A 19,836-nucleotide genomic window follows, 5' to 3' on the forward strand; every position below is an offset into this window, starting at 1 on the left:
CGATCCTGGGACTCCAGGATCGCGCCCTGGGCCAAAGGCAGGCACGAAACCACTGAGCCGCCCAGGGATCCCCTCTTTGCTGTTCTCTTACTCACCATGCTCTGTGACCAGTTTGTTCAGTTAGTAGCTTTTGTCATCCACAAGACAGAAGGTTCCATGGAGACCTGGCCTGCTCACCACCAGGACCCCAGTGCCTGGTTCAGAACCCAGCCCATACTAGGTACTCAATAAGCTGTTGTTGAGTGAATGAGGCACTGGCCCAAGGTCACCCAGTAAGTTGATGCCTGGGTGGGCCTATAGCTCACCGGTCTGGGGGCTTCCACTCAGGCAGAACAGTTCTACCTCAGCCTTACCGGCAACTCCATCATCAAGGAGCACATATCTGGGGCCCTTGGCAGAGGCCTTCAACAAATCATGCACACACTCTGATAGGTTGCTTCCAAAGGTGGCCTCAGCCCTCCATCCTATGGTTCATGCCCTCTTGTGTTGTATCTTTGCCACACCTCCCACCCAGAGAAGTATTTTATTTTCCCTCCCCTTTCATCTGGGTGGGCCCTGTGACCTGCTTGGACTAACTGAATGCAGTGGAAATAATGTTCTGGGTCTTCTAAGTTTGGGCCTTGAGAAGCTTTCCAGCTTCTGTTTCTGGCCTCTTAGAAGCCAGCTGCCATGTAGAGGAGTCCAGGTGATCCTGCCTCTAAAGTCACCCCTAAATAGGTATGTCCGTATTCTAATCCCCAGAACGTGTGAATTTTTCCTGATACAGAAAAAAGATATTTGCAGATACAATTAAACTAAGGATCTTGGGATGAGGTGATCATCTTGTATAATCTGGGTGGGAGGGGCCTAACTCCAACATGAAGCTTCCTTAGAAAGATGCACAAAGGAAAAGATGTAGAGGACGAGGCCATGTGAAGGGGGAGGCAGAGAGTGGATTGAAGTGACCACAAGCCAAGGTTGTACCCAGCCACCAGTAGCCACCGATAGAGTCAGGAAGGATTCTCCCCTGGACCCTCAAGCATCCCAATCTCAGACTTCTGGCCTCCAACACCAATAAATTCCTGTTGCTTTAAGCCACAGAATTTGGGGAATTGGTACAGGACCCCCAGGAAACTAAAACAGTGTGTTTGTGTGATTCTACTTGGCAGAGACTGGCCAGATGGCTAGGCAACATTTCCCAGACTTCCTTGCAACCTAGTATGGCTGTGTGGCCAAGCTCTTGTAAGTAGAATATGAATGGAAGTGGCATGTGTCGCCCTTCCAGACCCAGCCACTAAGCCTCCCCGTCCAGCCCTCAATGCTTCCCTCCTCACTCACAGGCCCACCCAGTGCAAAGGGTCTAAGGGGGCTTTGAGGCTAGTGGATAGTGATAACCCCAAAGCAGAGCCTCTTGTCTCCCATCTGGACTGTGAAGTGGATGCAAAATAGGTCTTGGTTGTGTGGAGCCTCTGATTTGGAGCTGCTTGTTATAGCTGCAAGTCTATCCCAACTATTTCATGTCAGCTCTGTGTGATTCCTTGGGGACTAGAAACTCCCAGAAAGGACAATTCTCTTTTTGCTCACTATGAACAGCTCACCTTGGACCGTGTCTGCCTTGTTGTAGGTGCTCAGGAAACAGTTGCTGAATTACTGAGTGCTCAGCAGCCAGACCTAGCATGTGAGCAGGAATTAGCCAGGCGGAGGGAGGGAGTAACTGTTCCAGGTGGAGGGAGTGGCCTGGAAGGTCTAGAGTGAACACAATGCATCTGGGAGGTTGACCATTTGAACCAAACCATTTGAATGGTCTATGAAAGAACAGAGGTCCCTGGGCAGCCCGGATGTCTCAGTAGTTTAGTGCTGACCTCAGTCCAGGGCGTGATCCTGGAAACCTGGGATCGAGTCCCACATCGGGTTCCCTGCATGGAGCCTGCTTCTCCCTCTGCCTGTGTCTATGCCTCTCTCTCTGTGTCTCTCATGAATAAATAAATAAAATATTAAAAAAAAAAAAAAAAAAGAACAGAGGTCCCTGGCTCGGGCTTTGGACATACGTGTTGCCTCCCCCGAGCACCTCCCCAGATGTGCCCTCTGCAGGCCTTGCTTGTCTTGGTTTTGTTTGCACATGAAGACTTCACTCTCGTGGCATGGACAGGCCCCTGGGAGGACCCCTGGGCCTCAGGTCAGGCTCTGGGACTGCCACTCATACACTCATGCCCCTGGGGCTTCAGTTTTATCATCTGTCAAAGAGAGAGAATAACCTTGCTTTGCTACCCTTTGGGGTGGGGTGAGGTGACAGGAGGAAGCATAGGTATCACTGGGATGGAGCTGGGAGCTGGGCTGGAGCCTCGGCAGGGGCTTGGGTTCAAACAGGGTGAGAAAGAGAAAGAGGGGGTCTAAGGTTGCTTCCAGGTGGGCCAGCAAGCAAGCCAGCAAGCAAGCAGACCTCGGAGGACGTTGCCGACATTGTGGGTCTGAATGGAAGGAGGTGGCTCCCTTGGAGGCCTCCAAGATATGCATGGTAGCGGTGACCTGTGTGGAGAAATGACCCAGCCAGCACAAAAGCTCCAGGCTCTCTAAGGGCCAGCATGAGCCCAAAGATCACATAGAGACCTGTGTTCTGTATCTGATGCCCACAAGGGCAGAGCCTCCCAGGCCTTTCCCCTGCCTTTCCCCTGCCGGCTTCCCCTGCTGAGAGCCAGGAGCTATAGGAGTCTGACACCCTTCAACCCACTGCCTGCTCAACATCCTACCCCTCCGTGCATGCTTCCAGAACAGGAGAGCTCGTGGTTTATCAAGTCTTGCTCCTTCCATGTGACTTCTGCCCTCAGGCTCACAGTCCTGCTTGAGAGGGGGACAGATGAGCAGACAGACAGATGGCCAGCTGCTCTGTTTCAATGCAGAATGGAGTAGGAGCTCATGAGGCCGATCAAGCAGGAGGCCCCGAGTCCTGAACCAGTGCACACTCTGGGCTTGGCTGGACATCTTCCCCAGCTTCCTGCAGCCTGCAGCCATGCTGGATGGGAAGAGGTTGTCCTCTGGGGAAGGAAGAAGGAGGGCAGATCCTGTAGGTGGAATGGGGCCACTTGGTTGTACTAAGGGGGAAGGCAGCAGGGCAGGCGGGAAACATCGTGTCCCCAAGCACCTCTCAGAGCAAGCACAGCCAACCCAGCTGCAAGGGCACTCAGAGCAGTTTGGTCTCATCTGTTCAATAAATACAAAACTGGTCCCTCCTCACAAGGTTGTTTTATTTCTTCCACATTAATGCATGTAAAGCCTTTGGAGCATTTGGTCCTCAGTTCTTTTTTTTTTTTTTTTTTTTTTAAGATTTTATCTATTTATTCATGAGAGACACAGAGAGAGAGGCAGAGATACAGGCAGAGGGAGAAGCAGGCTCTCTGTGAGGAGCCTGATATGGGACTTGATTCCAGGACCCCAGGATCACAACCTGAGCCAAAGGCAGATGCTCAACCACTGAGCCACCCAGGCATCCCTGGTCCTCAGTTCTTAATAGCCAGGTCCAGAACATTCACCTTATGTGACCCTGGGTGGGTCCCTTCTCTGAGCCTCAGCAGCCTCCCCTGGGAAATGGGGGTGCTAATAATAGCATCAGACTTGCAGTTTGTTGGGGACGAGATGGGCCGAGGCACACATGCACTGACCCAGGGCCAATGCACAGAAGTGCCCATTCAGTGAGAACCTCAGGAAGCCTGGCGCTCAAAGCCCAATGTGTCCTCAGCTCACCTTGGCCTGGCCGGGCCTTGGCAGGGCCGTGGGCATTGGAATCCAGGAAAGTGGGCCCAGCCGCAGACCAGACAGCTGCCCCCAGGCCTCCCAGGACACTGTCTGTCCTCTAGCATCAATGCAGACATGGCGTGGGAAGAAGGCCTCTCCTCACCCTGCACTGTCTGTGGTTGTCGCTGAACCTCCCTGCCCCACTCCCCACAAGGCCCAATCTCCCTTCTCTGAGCTCGACACAAGCAGTTAGTTCAGCCAACACTCAGAGCCCTGCTCTGGTAGAGACTTCAGACAGGATAACATGCACAGCCCCTGGAATTCCCCACGGTGACAAACACATAAATGAACCTGCATTCCAGGAGGTGGCTCAGGGAGTGGGTGTGCCCAGAGAAGGGTGAGGTTAGCTCTTGCAGGGTGGGTGTCAGAGAAGGCTTTTTGAGGACCGGAGAGCAGAGCAAGTTTGCTTGCCCACAGTGGAAGGTTGGGAAGGGCGTGCCAGGCAGAGGGAAGAGCATGGGCAAGGACATGGGGATGTGGCATAGCTGGAGTGTGAGGAGATCCAGGCATACCTCATTCAGTTTTCCTGGGGAATGAGTAGGAGTGGGGAAGGCAAGGACAGGTCCACAGGGGACAAGGCTCAAAGGACGGGATGGAACTTCACCCAGGGAGCTGTCACAGGGTTTTCAGTAACAAAGGAAGAAAGATAGCTTAAAGATTCCCTGTGACCACTCCAGCCCAGAGTGTGGTGGGAACCCTCTGGGAGGAGTGCAGATGAATTGTGTTGCCATTTTACAAATGAGAGTTTTGAGGCCCCGATGGTGAGATGACCCGGGCTGAGCGCTCTATATTTCACATCCTATCTCACCTGTTAGGCCTAGGTCCCCACATGCACCTTGACTTAGCTCCACCTTCTGTCTTCTTTCCTCTGCTGGATTCCACCATCTCAGCTAGTAGCTCCTAGCAGGAGGGGTGCTTGGCCCTCCCCTTCCCAGGGCAGGCTTCAGCCCTGAGAGCGGGGGGTGGATGAGTGGGTAAGGATGGGTGCCAAGGGTCCCCTGCCTACAGGTCTGGGCCCCTGCTTCTGCCCTTGGCACTGGACACCCTCTCAATCTTTCCACATCTTCCTCTTACTTCCGTTCTCACCTCTACCCTGGAGGCAAGTAACCCACCTCTGCATCTTTGCTGGCACAATTGCTGCCTCTCAGAATACAGACATCAGACACAGTGACTAGGTAGTGTGCATATCATAAATATCCATAGGCTATGGATGATTGGAAGGCTAGAATCCAAAACTGTTCCCAATGTCTGCCCCTGCACCTTCCTACAGCAGAAGGGCACCGGGGATTAGTTCTATGGGGAGCTTAAGTGAGCTGGAGCCTGCCCAGTGGGCTCCCTGCAGCCAGTGGAGTCCCTGAGAGAGGACACTCCTCCTGGTCAGATTTCCCAGGTGCTCCACAATAGAGACTGTATTCCTGGAATGGGGGCTGGGGCAGCCTATTCCCAACCAAGAATCCTGGATCTTCAGAGACATCAAGAAGGGATTTGGTTGCTTGGCTCAAGGGGCTCAGTTACCCATTTGCTCACTCGTCATGTGACCTCTGGGAAATCCTCCATCTTTTCGGGGTTTTACCTTTTTTTAAATCTGGAAAATGAAAGGATTGGATGGTTTTCCACGTACAGCTCTTTCTGTTTCAATTAACAAGAAACTCAACCCAAACTAGTTTAAGGGAGAAAAGAATATGTTGGTATACATAACTGAAAAGTTTAGACATAGACTGGCTTCAGGTACAGCTTGCTCGGGGGCTCAAAGCCATCCTTAGTACCTGCATTATCTCCCTCTCCCTTTCTCCATCTCTCTCTCAGATTAATTCTCACTTCATGATCTCCTCATGGATCTGCAACAGCTCCCAGCCCTTATATCCAAAAGCCCAGGGGATCCCTGGGTGGCGCAGCGGTTTGGCGCCTGCCTTTGGCCCAGGGCGCGATCCTGGAGACCCGGGATCGAGTCCCACGTCGGGCTCCCGGTGCATGGAGCCTGCTTCTTCCTCTGCCTGTGTCTCTGCCTCTCTCTCTCTGTGTGTGACTATCATAAATAAATAAAAATTTAAAAAAAAAAAAAAAAGCCCACAGGGAAAGAATGCTTATCTCTCTCCACAGGCTCATCCTTGAACCAGTCACTGTGACAGGTAATGTAAGGCTCTGACTGGTCAGGTCTGAGTTGTCTTCCTGGGAATCACATGGGACAGGATGAATTCTCCAACTCAAACATAAAGCTTTTATAGGAAATAGTCAATTTCCCAAGGTCACACAGTCCCCCCCCCCCCCCCGCCCCGGTGTAACACAGCCCCCACCCCCTTACATGTCCCAAACCTTTTCCCAGTCATCTGGTCCCGCCTGACAACTCCAAGCTTTCCATAGGCAGGACCAGAAAGCTTGTTGCTCAGCATATCAGTCAGAGTCCACCAGAGAAACAGAACCAGTGTGAGACATATATACATACAGATTTACTATAGAAATTGTTTCATTAAGAGGCTAACTGCAGACCCAGTAGAGCTAATAGAGTAAGTTCCAGTCCAAGTCTGGATCTAAGTCCAAAGCCTGTAGGAAACCAATGTCCCAGCTCAAAGACAGGTGGGCAGAGAGAGTGAATTCTGCCTCACTCCACATTTTGTTCTTTTCATACCTTGAACTGATCAGATGAGGCCCACCCACACTGGGGAGAGCAAGCTGTACTAAGTCTACCAGTTCAAATGTTAATCTCATCCGGAAACATCCTCACAGATGCACTCTGAATAATGTTTAATCAAATGTCTGGGCCTTCCATAGCCCAATCAAATTATGCATGAAATTAACCTTTACAGCTTATCCCCCACTCTCCCCATGCCACTTCCACTAGCTAATCTTGTTGGCCTCATCTTCAAAGTTCATCCAAATTCTGAGAACTTGCCTTCCATTTTAGTATCAAAGCCCTGAGCTAAGTCACCATCCCCTCTCATTAGGACTATGTCTGTGCTTTCCTATCTGGTAGCCCACTTCCAACTCAGCCCCTTGCCATCTACTTTCCACGTTTGTCCAGGGTTATGACTCTAAAGCTAAAGTCAGATCCTAGCATTCTTCTCAAAACTCAGAAATGGCTTCCCTGCTTATGCACTTCAAATCTCATGGCATACACCACCCAACACCATCTGGCTACCTTTCCAACCTCATCAGAGGTCTCCCCTCACCTTTTCTCTCAGCTGCGATCACAACAATCTCCTTGTTGCTCCTTAAGCATATTGACACACTATCCCACCTCAGGGCTTTTACATTTACTGTTCACTCCACCTGCAAAGTTTTCCTGCAATACCTACCTTACTTCCTTGCAATCTGTTTTTTGTTGTTGTTGTTGTTGTTGTTTTTTAAGATTTTCTTTATTTATTCATGAGAGACACAGAGAGAGTGAGGCAGAGACACAGGCAGGGGGAGAAGCAGGCTCCATGCAGGGAGCCTGATGTGGGACTTGATTCTGGGACCTCAGGATCACAACCTGAGCCAAAGGCAGATGCTCAACCACTGAGCCACCCAGGCGTCCCTCAATCTTGGCTTATTGATTGCCTCATCACAGAGGAATTTCCTGACTTTGCTAATTTAAAACAACTCTCCTCTTCTCATCCTTCCTCTCTGCACCTTACCCACTTATTCTGGCCAACATATTTTCTTACTCCTATTCTCTCTGCCATTAGAAATTCAGCTTTATGAGTCAGGAACTTTTTTTTTTTTTTCCCCAGCAAAAGTGGCTCAACTTTATTACAGGGAAGCTAGGGAGGAGCGGGGCAAGTGAGGGTCTCTGTCAGGAACTGCCATCACAGAGCAGGACTGCCAGGCCCCAGGTCTCTCTGGAAGGCAGGAGAGGATAAGCGTCCTGCTCCCTTTGGTCCATCATGGGCTCAGGGGTCCAGGCCCTCACTTCTTGGGGCCGAGGTAGGAGACGGCCTTTCCTGTTTTCTCCAGGGTCTCCAGCAGAATGTCCACGCTGTGCTCAGAGTTGATGCAGACCCAGACCTTCTTGTTGGGCAGGTCAATGTCAAACTCAACTACTCCCAGCTTGTTGAGCACCCGACTGACCGCGTTAGAGCATCCTTCACAGGTCATGGCCACAGAGAACTCGTGCTTCGGCATGACTGTGGATGGCGGGTGGTGGTGGTGGTGGTGGTGGTGGTGGTGGTGGCGGTGGCGGTGGCAGTGGCGGTGGCGGCGGCAGCGCTTCGACCGGCTCAGAGCGCTGGCTCGGCGGTGTTTCCGGGGCTGGGCGCCCGGGAGGGCTGCCCCTCCCGCCAGGCCCCGCGCCACCGGCCCGCCCGCCACGAGTCAGGAACTTTATATTCCTTCTGTCCTGCTGTCCCCCCAATACATTATGCATAGTAGGTGCTCAATTAATAGTTGTTGATGGGGACACCTGGGTAAAATGAAAATGGAATGGGAGAAAATATATGCAAATCTATCTCTGATAAGGGATTGATATTCAAAATGCATAAAGAACTCGTGCAGCTCGATAGCAAAAACACAATATCTTTTTTTAAATTTTTATTTATTTATGATAGTCACAGAGAGAGAGAGAGAGAGAGAGGCAGAGACACAGGCAGAGGGAGAAGCAGGCTCCATGCACCGGGAGCCCAACGTGGGATTTGATTCCGGGTCTCCAGGATCGCGCCCTGGGCCAAAGGCAGGCGCTAAACCGCTGTGCCACCCAGGGATCCCTCTTTTTTTTTTTTTTTTTTTTGATAAAAACACAATCTCATTAAAAAATGGGCAGAGGATCTGAATCAATTTTTTTCCCAGAGAAGACATACAGATGCCCAAGAGGTACAAGAAAAGCTGCTGGACATCACCCATTGTCTGGGCAATGCAAATCAAAACCCCAATGAAGGGGTGCCTGGCTGGCTCAATTGGTTGGGCATCTGCCTTCAGCTCAAGTCATCCTGGGGTCCTGGGATGGAGCCCCGGGTTGGATTCTCAGCTCAGTGGGGAGTCTGCTTCTCCCTCTGCCCCTCTCCCCCACCCATGCTCTTTCTCTCACTCCCTGTCTCTCTCTCTCAAATAAATAAATAAAGGCTTAAAAAAACCCACCACAATAAGATGTCACCTCACACTTATTGGCAATGGCTGTTAGCAAAAAGAAAAGAAATAAATGTTGGCAATGATGTGGAGAAAAGGGAACTCACTACCTTACTCAGCCTCAGAGTTGTTAGTGGGAATCTTCTCTGGATCCCACTTCTCTGGGTGAGTGGTAGATCATCTTTTGCTATTCATAATAAGCCCCCTTTCAACCACACTCCAAGTTTGTGCTAACTAGGAGACATGGAAGCTGGGGGAAGAGTTGGTTGTCAGAGGAAAAGGCCCTGTGATCAGACGGTTGGAATTTCCAGTTGCACCTCTGGACCTCTGGGGCAGAAGGGGGCTGGAGATTGAGTTAAATCATCAATGGCGAATGATTTAATCAATTGTCTTATGTAATGGAGCCTCCTTAAAAATTCTAAACAATGGGATTCAGGGAACTTCCTGGTTGGTGAACACACCAAGGTACTGGAAGGGGTGGTTCTCCTGGAGAGGGCATGGAATCTCCACATCCCTTCCACATACTTTGCCCCAAGCTTCTCTTCCATTTGGCTGTTCATCTGTATCCCTTATTATATCTTCAGCAATAAACTGGCAAACAGAATGTTTCCCTGAGTTCTCTGAGCCTTTCCAGCAAACTATTGAATTTGAAAAGGAGGTCTGGGAACCCCTGATTTATAGCTGGTCAATCAGAAGCAGGTAACAACCATGACTAGCCTTTTTTTTTTTTTTTTTTTTTTTTAGATTTTATTTATTTATTCATGAGAGACACAAAGAAGCAGGCTCCCTGCAGGGAACCAACCTGATGCAGGACTCAATCCCAGACCCAGGATCATGCCCTGAGCAGAAGGCAGACGCTGAGCCATCCAGCATTGCTCTGTGATTGGCTTCTAAAATGGAGACAATGTTGTAGAATTGAACCTATTGCCTTGGGGTCTATGCTAAATCCAAGTGGTTAGTGTGAGAACCGAATTGTAGGGCACCTAGTTGGTATCGAAAGTTGGTGGATTGTTGAATGTGAGGGAAAATCCACACGTTTGGTGTCAGAAGTGTTGTGAATATAGAGAGAAACTGCTTTTCTTTTAGATGGTTGTGAGAGCTCTCCGGAGACACAAGTGGAAGCATTTGGGGGTGAAGGAGCATAACACTTGTACCCCATTCTCAAATAATGTGTATATAGGTGTGGGTATAAATGTATGTGTATGTGTGAATGACAACTCAAGGTGAAGGTGTATCATCCTTGCAACTTTCCACAGGTCTGAATTTTTTCCAAAATAAGAATTTTTTAAAGTAAAGCAATATGATAACTTTGCAAAAGGAGAGGCAATCGGATAGTATGTGTCTCCTGATGGAAGAAACAGTACCACCTATGAAACAATCTTGCCAAAAAATAAAAGTTGAGCCTGCATCTTATTATACTTCTAGATCCAACTCCGAATTTACAAGATCCCCTTGGGAACAGAGAAACATGTTATATTACACCACAGGGCTGCAATCAACAAAATCCAGGCTATAGTGATCCCTAAAGGACAGGCCAAGTTTTTTTTCAAAAAAGAAGTTGTAAAGAAAACAAGAGAGATGAAAGGGACCTCTAGAGTAAAAGAAACCTAACACATTAGCCGATCACAGTGTATTAACTTTATTTGGATACTAATTTAAACTTTTTTCTTTTAAGGAAATTCTTTAGGAAATATTTGGCACTTTGAATGTTGACCAGACAATTTGATGGTGTTACAGAACTATTCCTGGGAGGCGGGCATGAAAACTATACTATTATATTAACGAAAAACTCCTCATCCTTTAGATTATTCTTGCTTTTTGTGGATGAAATTATGCATCATCTGGGATTTGCTTTAAAGGTGAAGGATATGGACAGGAATGCAGATGAAGCAAGAGCAGCCCTGAATTGAAGCAGGGGGAGTGGAGAACTACTACAGCTATTACATTTGTTGATGTTGATGGTGGAGATGCCCCCACAGGGCAGGTTTCCACACAGCAAAGGACACGTGCCATCCTTAGGACAACCGAAGACCCAGAATCTGACCCCTGGAGGGGCAGAAGCCAGGTGGGATGTTTGGAGTTCCAGCCAGGACCAGCTGAGGTGGGAAGGAACACTTATCTCTGTATATTTAGAAATTTGTAGGCGGTGTTTATTTGTTGCAAAGTCTGGGTCCCTTCCCCTGTGGGTGCTAGAAGCCGCAGCGGCCAAAGGACGCGCACTGGAGGCAGCTCAGGAGGGGGTGGCTTGGGGTGGAGCTGAGGGCAGGGCAGGCTCCCTGGCTGAGAACTAGCTGCTGATTCACTGGGGTCAGAGGTGGCCTGGCAGTGGGAGGGCCTGGGCAAGGCCACCGACCCACTGCGGGGGCTCAGATAAGCACCATCTCTCTGGACCTTGGTTTCTACACTTGAGCAGTTATGTCCAGGGGCGCCTGGCTGGCTCCATCAGAAGAGCATGTGACTCTTGATCTGGAGTTCAAGCCCCACACTGGGTGTAGAGATTACTAAAAATAAATACATTTTACTTTTTTTTTTTAAGATTTTGTTTTTGTTTATTTATTCGAGAGAGAGATGACAAGCAGGCGGAGGGGTACAGGGAGAAGCAGACTCCCTGCTGAGCAGGGAGCTCAATGAGGATTCAATCCAGGACCCCAGGATCATGACCTGAACTGAAGGCAGACACTTAACCAACTGAGTCACCCAGGTGCCCCTAAAGAAACTTAAAAAAACAAAAGACAGTTACATCCAGTGTCAGACAGACCCAGGTATAAATCCTGACTTTGCCACCTGGGCTGGCTCTGCTGTGACTCATGGCAGGCAGACTCCACTTTCTTTCTACAAAATGGACACAATAAAGGGACCAACATTATGGGTTGTCCTCAGGGGTCAGTGAGACAGGTGTGGAAGTTCTTAGCCCAGGGTTCGATGCTTCAAGGGCACTCACTACATCAGACCTGCTGGTGCCCCTGATGCTGTCCCCTGATGAAGATCCTTCCAGCTCTAAAGAGACAGAATATGCAAACCTTCTGTCTGAAAAGACCATAAAAAAAGACTCTATAAACATGGTTAACACACAGGAGACAGAGGAATAAAGGAAGGAGATTAAAGGAAGGAGTGGAAGGAGATTCCACTTAACAGTGGAAAATCTGCTAAATACTACCTCAGTCAGGGCGGCATCAACAATGATGAGAGATATGACAAACATGGCACTTAACCTCTGTTGTCTTCCCCCCAAAGCCCGTGGACCCCACCTAATCATGAGCAAATGGACAAATCCTAATTGAGAAACATTCTACAAAATACTAACCAGTTGCCCTCAAAAGTGCCAAGGTCATTAAACACACACATGCAAACACATGGAAAGTCTTAGAAACTGTCACAGTCAAGAGGAAACTAAGGGGCGCCTGGTGGCTCAGTAGGTTAAGCATCTGACTCTTTTTTTTAAAGGATTCTTAAAAAATATTTTATTCATTTATTCACGAGAGACATAGAGAGAGAGGCAGAGACATAGGCAGAGGGAGAAGCAGGCTCCTCACAGGGCATTCAACATGTGCTAGCCTCACCCTCAATCCCAGGACCCCAGTATCATGACCTGAGCCAAAGGCAGACAGACGCTCAACCACTGAGCCAACCCAGGTGCCCCAGCATCTGACTCTTGATTTCAGCTCAGGTCATGATCTCAGGATCTTGGGATCGAGCCCCACATTAGGCTCTGCACTCAGAATGGAGTCTCCTTGAGGATTCTCTCTCCCCTCCCCCTTCTTCTGCTCCTCCTCCAACTCTCTCTCCCTCTCTCTTCCTCTATCTCTAAAATAAATAAATAAATCTTAAAAAAGAGAGAGAGAGAGAGAGAGAGAGAGACTGTTGCTTAAGAAGATACAGGGAAAAAAAAAAAAAGAAGATACAGGGAAACTAAAGGTAACATGGCCTCCTGGATGGATCCTGGGACAGAAGGAATGCCTTAGAAAGGAAAGACATCTGGAAAAGTTCAGGCTTTAGTTAATAATAATGTGCAAATATTGGCTAATTAATTGTGATAATTGTGCTATATTAATTAACATTGAGGTGTTAATAGAGAAACCTGGGTGTGGAGTATGTGGGAATTCTGTTCGACCTTCACAAATTCACTGTAAGCCTAAAACTATGCTACATTAAAGAGTCTCAAAAGAGGGGCACCTGGGTGGCTCAGTGGTTGAGCGTCTGCTTTTGGCTCCAGTGATGATCCCGGAGTCCTGGGATTGGGTCTCATATCAGGCTCCCCTTGGGAGCCTTCTTCTCCCTCTGCTTCTCTCCCTGTTTCTCCTTCTGCCTATTTCTCTGCCTCTCTCTGTGTGTCTGTCATGAATAAATAAATAAAATCTTTATTTTTAAAAATTTTAAAAAGATTTCAGGGGAGGGGAGCCTGAACTCCAGGATGACGCCCTGAGCCAAAAGTAGAGCTTAACCACTGAGCCATCTAGGCGTCCCAATAAATAAAATCTTAAAAAAAAAAAAAAAAAGTATCAAAAGAGAAAAAAAGACAAGAGACAGCGTGGGAGAAAAATATGCAAACGTCTAAAACAAGATTTGTGGCCACAATACAAAGGAGCTACCAGATATAGGCAAAGGAAGGAAACAGGAAAATTCACAGAAGACAAACAGATCAGTACTCATGTGAAGATGCCCTATGACACTGTAACCAGAGAGATACAGATTAAAACAAGAGTGAACCACTATCTTCTCACCTGACAAGAAATTGATGGTGTTCAGTATTGATGAGGACACAGCGAAATAGTCAGTGTCTGCAGGAATATGAACTGGTGTAATCTCCAGAGGAGGCAATTTGGAAGTAAATTTTAAAAATTAGTACACATACCCTGTGTGTTTGTTGCGGCATTACTAGTAATAATCAAAACTAGAAACAGCCTTGGTCCATCAATAGGAGACTACAATGCTCCCATAAAATAAAATACTCTGCAATAGGGCAAGAACATGAGGTCGGCCTTTTGCACAAATAGTACAATAATCACAGGTAACACTGTGGCATTCACCTTCACCATGTGCTAGCCTCACCCTCAATGTTATTTTCACAGCTCTGAGTTAATCGCTATTGTTTTTTTTTTTTTTAAAGATTTATTTATTCATGCATGAGAGACACACAGAGAAAGAGAGGCAGAGGCACAAGCAGAGGGAGAAGCAGGCTGCATGCAGGGAGCCCAACGTGGGACTCGATCCTGTGTCTCCAGGATCAGGCCCCAGGCCAAAGGCGGCACCAAACTGCTGAGCCACCTGGGCTGCCCGTTAATAGCTATTGTTAGCGATTTTTATAGATAAGAAAATTGAGTCACTGAGAGATCAAGGAACTTTCCCAAGGTTATACACGTAGTGAATAGCAGAGTGAGGATTTGAACCCAGGCAAACTGGCTTGAAACAGCAAAAATAACAGCAAAATATATATGTATACACCCAAATGTGTGTGCATATATGTATATGCAAATACATAAACAAACATCTGATAAATGAACTCTTTTTTAGAGGGTATCCCATAGCACCAGCCAAGAGGGTCCTCAGCTTCATGCAGGGTAGAAAACAAATGTGAGCCAAGAGGAAGTGAGAGCAGAGTTTATTGAAAACATAGAGTACAGACAGAGACAGAGCATCTGGGAGACCCAGAAAGGAAGAGTGAGTTTTGCCTTGGCCTATGGCCTGAGGTTTTATAGAGGATTGTGGTCTGGTACATGTGTCTTCTCAGGCATCCAGGAATAAAGATGGGTATTTAGGTGTCCTCCACAAGTCACTTAGGCCCTGGAGCTAGGAGTCTCGGTGATTAGTCAGTGGTCTTCGAAAACTGTTTATAACAACCCTGCCCAGTCACTCCTTAGATGTTATCTGCTGTGCTGGAAGACTCCAAAGGAATCATTAAACCCTTGACCTCTACAGGAGGACACACATTATCTGTTCTACAACACATGCATGAGATGGAAAGGTAGGGCTAGTAAGAACAAAAGCAGGAAAGGGCCAAAAAAGCAGTTTTTCATGGGGTCCCTTTAGTTTCTCTGTCTCAGCTGCTCTGAGTTTCAAAGTACAGTGAATATCCTCCTTTAGCCAATATCAAAAATATAAGGCAAATTTTCCCCAAGACTACAAAGCCTAAGTGTCATGGAAAGTGCCCAGTGCTAAATTGGCAGTATTAGGATTTTGCTGCCATTGAGCAGAATCGTGGGCAAAGGGAGCTGAGTCTAGTTATTACAGAGTTAGAAATTCGGGTGTTCATACCAACTTTTGTGTTTCAAATCTTAAACGGCAGCCATTTGTTTGATGTTTCACACCGTGATAGAGTTTCTGTAATTAAAAAAAATTTAATGAATGTATTTCTTTATTTTTAAGATTTTATTTATTTATTCATGAGAGAGAGGCAGGGATATAGGCAGAGGGAGAAGCAGGCTCCCTGCAGGGAGCCTAATGCAGGACTCGATCCCAGGACCCCACCATCACAACCTGAGCCAAAGGCAGATGCTCACCACTGAGCCACCCAGGTGCCCCTAATGAATGTATATCTTGATCATGACTATCAAATAAAAAGCAAAACGGACCAAAGGCCGTGAGGTTGTCCAGGGCCTTTAGCAGCTCTACTATTTTGCTTTTGTTGTTGTTGTAAAATTTATTTTGTTTTTTTAAAAGATTTTATTTATTTATTCATGAGAGATACAGAGAGAGAGAGAAGCAGAGACACAGGCAGAGGGAGAAGCAGGCTCGATGCAGGGAGCCTGACATGGGATTCGATCCCGGGACTCCAGGATCACGTCCTGGGCCAAAGGCAGGCACTAAACCGTTGAGCCACCCAGGGATCCCCCAAGATTTATTTATTTTATTTATTTATTTATTCATGAGCAACACAGAGAGAGAGAGAGAGAGAGAGAGAGAGGCAGAGACACAGGCAGAGGGAGAAGCAGGCTCCATGCAGGGAGCCCAACGTTGGACTCAATCCTGGGTCTCCAGGATCACGGCCTAGACTGCAGGCGGCACCAAACTGGGGTGCGCCACTCGGGCTGCCCCCCCCCCCCAAGATTTATTTGTTTTGAAAGAGAGAGAGAGCTCACATGCAGGGGACAGGGGCATGGGGAGAGGAAGTGAGAGAATCTCAAGCAGACTCAGCACTGTGTGCAAAGCCCGACTCAGGGCTCCATCCCATGACCCTGAGATCATGACCTGAGCCACAATCAAGAGTCAGACACTTAACTAATTGAACTATCCAGGCACCCCAAGGCAGCTCTAGTTTCTTAAAGCCAAATGATGAAGAACTCAAAAGATTTTTTTAATCGTTTTTTTAAAAAATTTATTCATGAGAGACACACAGAAAGAAGCAGAGACATAGGCAGAGGGAGAAACAGGTTCCCTTCAGGAAGCCTGATATGGGACTTGATCCCAGGACCCTGGGATCACGACTTGAGCCAAAGGCTCAGCTGAGCTACCTAGGCATCCCAAACCCAAAAGATTCTTCCCCCATTTGAACTAGAAGCAGCCAGCTCCCTCTCTCTCCCTGCAGATGGTCCTCACTGCACACCCAGGTAATGATCATAAAGGGACTGAGAAGGGGACCAAAGGTGACAAGACTAAGCCCCACCTTCAAAGAACACCTTACCATTTCTTGCACCCATTCTGTGCCAACCCTGTGTGAGGCATCAGGGTGACGATGGTGACAAGAGTCCCTATCATCAGAAAGAGACCAGGGAGCCCAAGAGGCACAAAATTAGCCATCATGATAGATTTCGGGTATCCCTACTGGGCGGTGGCCCAACACAGTGCAGGTGGTTAAAGAATTCACCCAAGGCATAACCAAAGAAATAGAAGTTTATTGAATCTGCTGCAAGATGCAGCGGGCAGGACAGCAAAGGGGAGACGGTCTGGTCAGGGAGCCAGTTATAGGGCACAGTGAGGGAGTATGGGGATGTATGGAATTTCCTCTTTTTTTGATAACTGTGTCTGGGTTGTCAATGGCCCAGGGGTCAGTTAGGGCCTAGGGCTTGATGGTTGCTGTGGGCCCTCTGCCTTGTTCAAGTTTCCATTGCTCAAGCCTATTGCCTAAAAGCAGCCTCTACAATAGGTTTGGTGGGAGCTCAAATGGGGTGAGATAAGACACACAGGAGGGTGGGGCACCTGAGTGGCTCAGTAGTTGACCATCTGCCTTTGGCTCAGGTCATGATCCTGGAGTCCCAGGATTGAGTCCCGCATAGGGCTCCCCATAGGGAGCCTGCTTCTCCCTCTGCCTGTGTCTCTGCCTTTCTCTCTGTGTTTCTTGTGGATAAATAAATAAAATCTTAAAAAATAATAAAAGACACACAGGGGCGCCATGGGAGGTGGGCAGAAACAATATGCAGGATGAGGATGGGTCATGACAAGTTCTGAAGATTGAGCATGAGTTTGGCAGTCATGGAAAACACCAGTCAGGCAGCCCCAAAGGTCCCTGAAGGGGTGTGAGTGCTCTTTACCCCAGACGGTTGTGTGAGATAAAGTCGGGGGAGACAGGGTTGAACAGGGTGCTACCCAGGGTGAAGACTCCAAGGCTGAGAACAAAAACCAGAGGTCCACCCCAAGGGACAGTGCCACCTGGTAGATCCAAGGGGCAGGCATGAGTCTGTGCATGAGATGCAAGCACAGGGGCCAGGAGCCTAGACAGTTGGTGTTACGGACTGGATTGTATCCTCTCCAAATGCATATGTTCAAGCTTAACCTCCAATGTGACTGTATTTGGAGACTGGGCCTTTGGAGAAGTAATTGAGGTCAAATGAGGTTGTAAGGGCAGGGCCCTAATCAGATAAGACTGGTTTCCATTTGAGAGAACAACACACCAAAGAGCACTTTCTCTCTTCCTGGGCACCTAGAGGAAAAAGGTCGTTTGAGGACGAAGTGGAAAGTGGCCCTCTACAAGCCAAGAAGAGAGGTCTCACCAGAAACGGACTTTGCCAGCACCTGGATCTTGGGCTTCTGAACTCCCTATGAGAGAACCAGTTCCTGTGGTGTAAGCCCCCCAGTCTAGGGTATTTTGTTATGGCAGCCCAAGCCTACTAAGACGCTCAGGTGAGGCAAAGAGAGGAGGACTGGGTACACAGTTTACAGGGCTTTATGCAAAATATAAGTGCTGAGTCTTTTTGCAGAAATTATTGTGAATTTCAAGGTGGCAACAGCAGAGCATTCAACCGTGCATAGGCTGTACACCCACGAAGACAGCCCTGAGGACGGTCTAGGGTGGAGGCCTTGAACTACTCCATGGGTGAGGAGTCTGTGCACCGCACACTGGGGGCCTCACGTAGGCTCGTGCACGAAGATGGGTACACGCAACCCAATCAGAAAGCAAGCAAAAGAATGCGGTTGGACTTTAAACTGCGTTGCACAGAAGTGCTGTAAACACAGTAAGAGTGAGGAATTCTGCAAAGAAGCGTGAGGGTGAGAAACAAGCAGGCTGGCAGCTGGGGACACCTTCTGGGTGACGTCAACATTCTTCACCCTTCCCCTCACTCTCGGAAAGCAGGTGTGTGGGCCCAGCTTGGACCACGTGACAGCACCACCTGCCAAACTGGATTGGAGAAGGGTGGATCACCTGATCCGCGCCAGCCAATCAGCGCTGACTCCAGAGAAAGCGGCACAGGTGGGATTCTAGGTGCTGTTGACCCGGGAGCCCTGGGCGGCCTTTCTCCTGGGTGAGGGGGCTGCAGAGAAGGAAGGCGGGGTCGGAGCCACAGAGGGAAGCCATTAGGGTCCATGACAGTCTCCCTCTCCCCAGCTCCTTGTCCTTTATGGACATCTGGCTGCATTGCCCGGGCTCCTTGAGACACAGCATGTGTTTGAGACACCCCCCCTTCTGCTTCAGCGAGCTTGAGTGGGCTGCTATGACTTGCTGGGGTGGGACAGGGCTCCCAGAGGAGCTGGGTTTCCAGGGATGAGCAGGAAATGGGAAGTGGATGACATGGTGTGAGAGTGGGGTTCCTGATGGGTGCTCTGCCGAGAGCTTCCTTCACACTCCCTCAGGTTTGCTATTTTTACCCAGAGCGCTCTCAGTTCCCAAGTGAGAGGCAATGGAGAAGGAAGAATGGATTTATTAAAAGACTGGATTTGGATCAAACTGTTTCTCTTCATTTCTGAGGGGGAACATTTCCTTTCTGATCCTGAAGAAGTCCCTCTTCATTTGATTTTCTCCTGTGGGTCCTTTAAGTCATCTGTTCATTCATCAACTCCTTGCTCTTCCACTTCCTGTTTTTCCTCATCATTGTTATTGCTACTGCTATTACTAGTCATTTGTTTGAATCTCACCTCTGCTACCTGCTATTGTTTGCTCTTGGTCACATTTCTCCTTTCTTCCTTGCTTATGTGTGTGTGTGTGTGTGTGTGTGTGTGTGTGTGTGTGTGTGTGTGTGTATTGTATATATGTGCACAAATAACATGGACACTATATATATTTCATATATATAAAATCATTTGATTTATTCTCCTACCAGGTAAAAGTAAAGACCACACTTAAGTACGATCAAATTGTAGGAGCATCAAACACATAAGCTCCCTCCCATCAGGTCTCATTTATAATTTGTCAGAAACCACTCTTTCTTTAAAAATAACTCCTTTATGGGGCACCTGAGTGCCTCAGTCTGTTAAGCATCTGAGTCAGGTCATAATCTCAGGGTCCTGAGATGGAGCCCCATATTGGGCTCTGCACTTCCCAGGGAGTCTGCTTGAGATTCTCTCCCTCTGCTCCTACTCCCACTTGTAGGCATCCATGCCCCCCCCCTCAGTCTCTCAAATAACTTTTTTTTTTAATTTTAAGATTTTATTTACTTATTCATGAGAGACACAGAGAGAGGCAGAGACAGGAAAACCAGGCTCCATGCAAGGAGCCCAATATGGGACTCGATCCCGGCACCCCGGGATCACACCCAGAGCCAAAGGCAGACGCTCAACCACTGAGCCACCCAGGAATCCCTCTCAAATAAATTTTTAAATATTTAAAAAGTCCTTTTTTCCAGCATTATTGAGATATAATTGACTTATAACATTGTGTATGTT

At 48.2% G+C, this 19,836-nt stretch overlaps 1 pseudogene; it reads right to left on the reverse strand.

The window, feature by feature from the left end:
• Positions 1-7,479: 7,479 nt before the first annotated feature.
• Positions 7,480-7,891, reverse strand: LOC112924024 (copper transport protein ATOX1 pseudogene; annotated as a pseudogene).
• Positions 7,892-19,836: the final 11,945 nt, after the last annotated feature.

The sequence above is a fragment of the Vulpes vulpes genome, chromosome 5 (genome assembly GCF_048418805.1).
Source record: "Vulpes vulpes isolate BD-2025 chromosome 5, VulVul3, whole genome shotgun sequence".
In the NCBI taxonomy this organism is placed as follows: Eukaryota; Metazoa; Chordata; class Mammalia; order Carnivora; family Canidae; genus Vulpes; species Vulpes vulpes.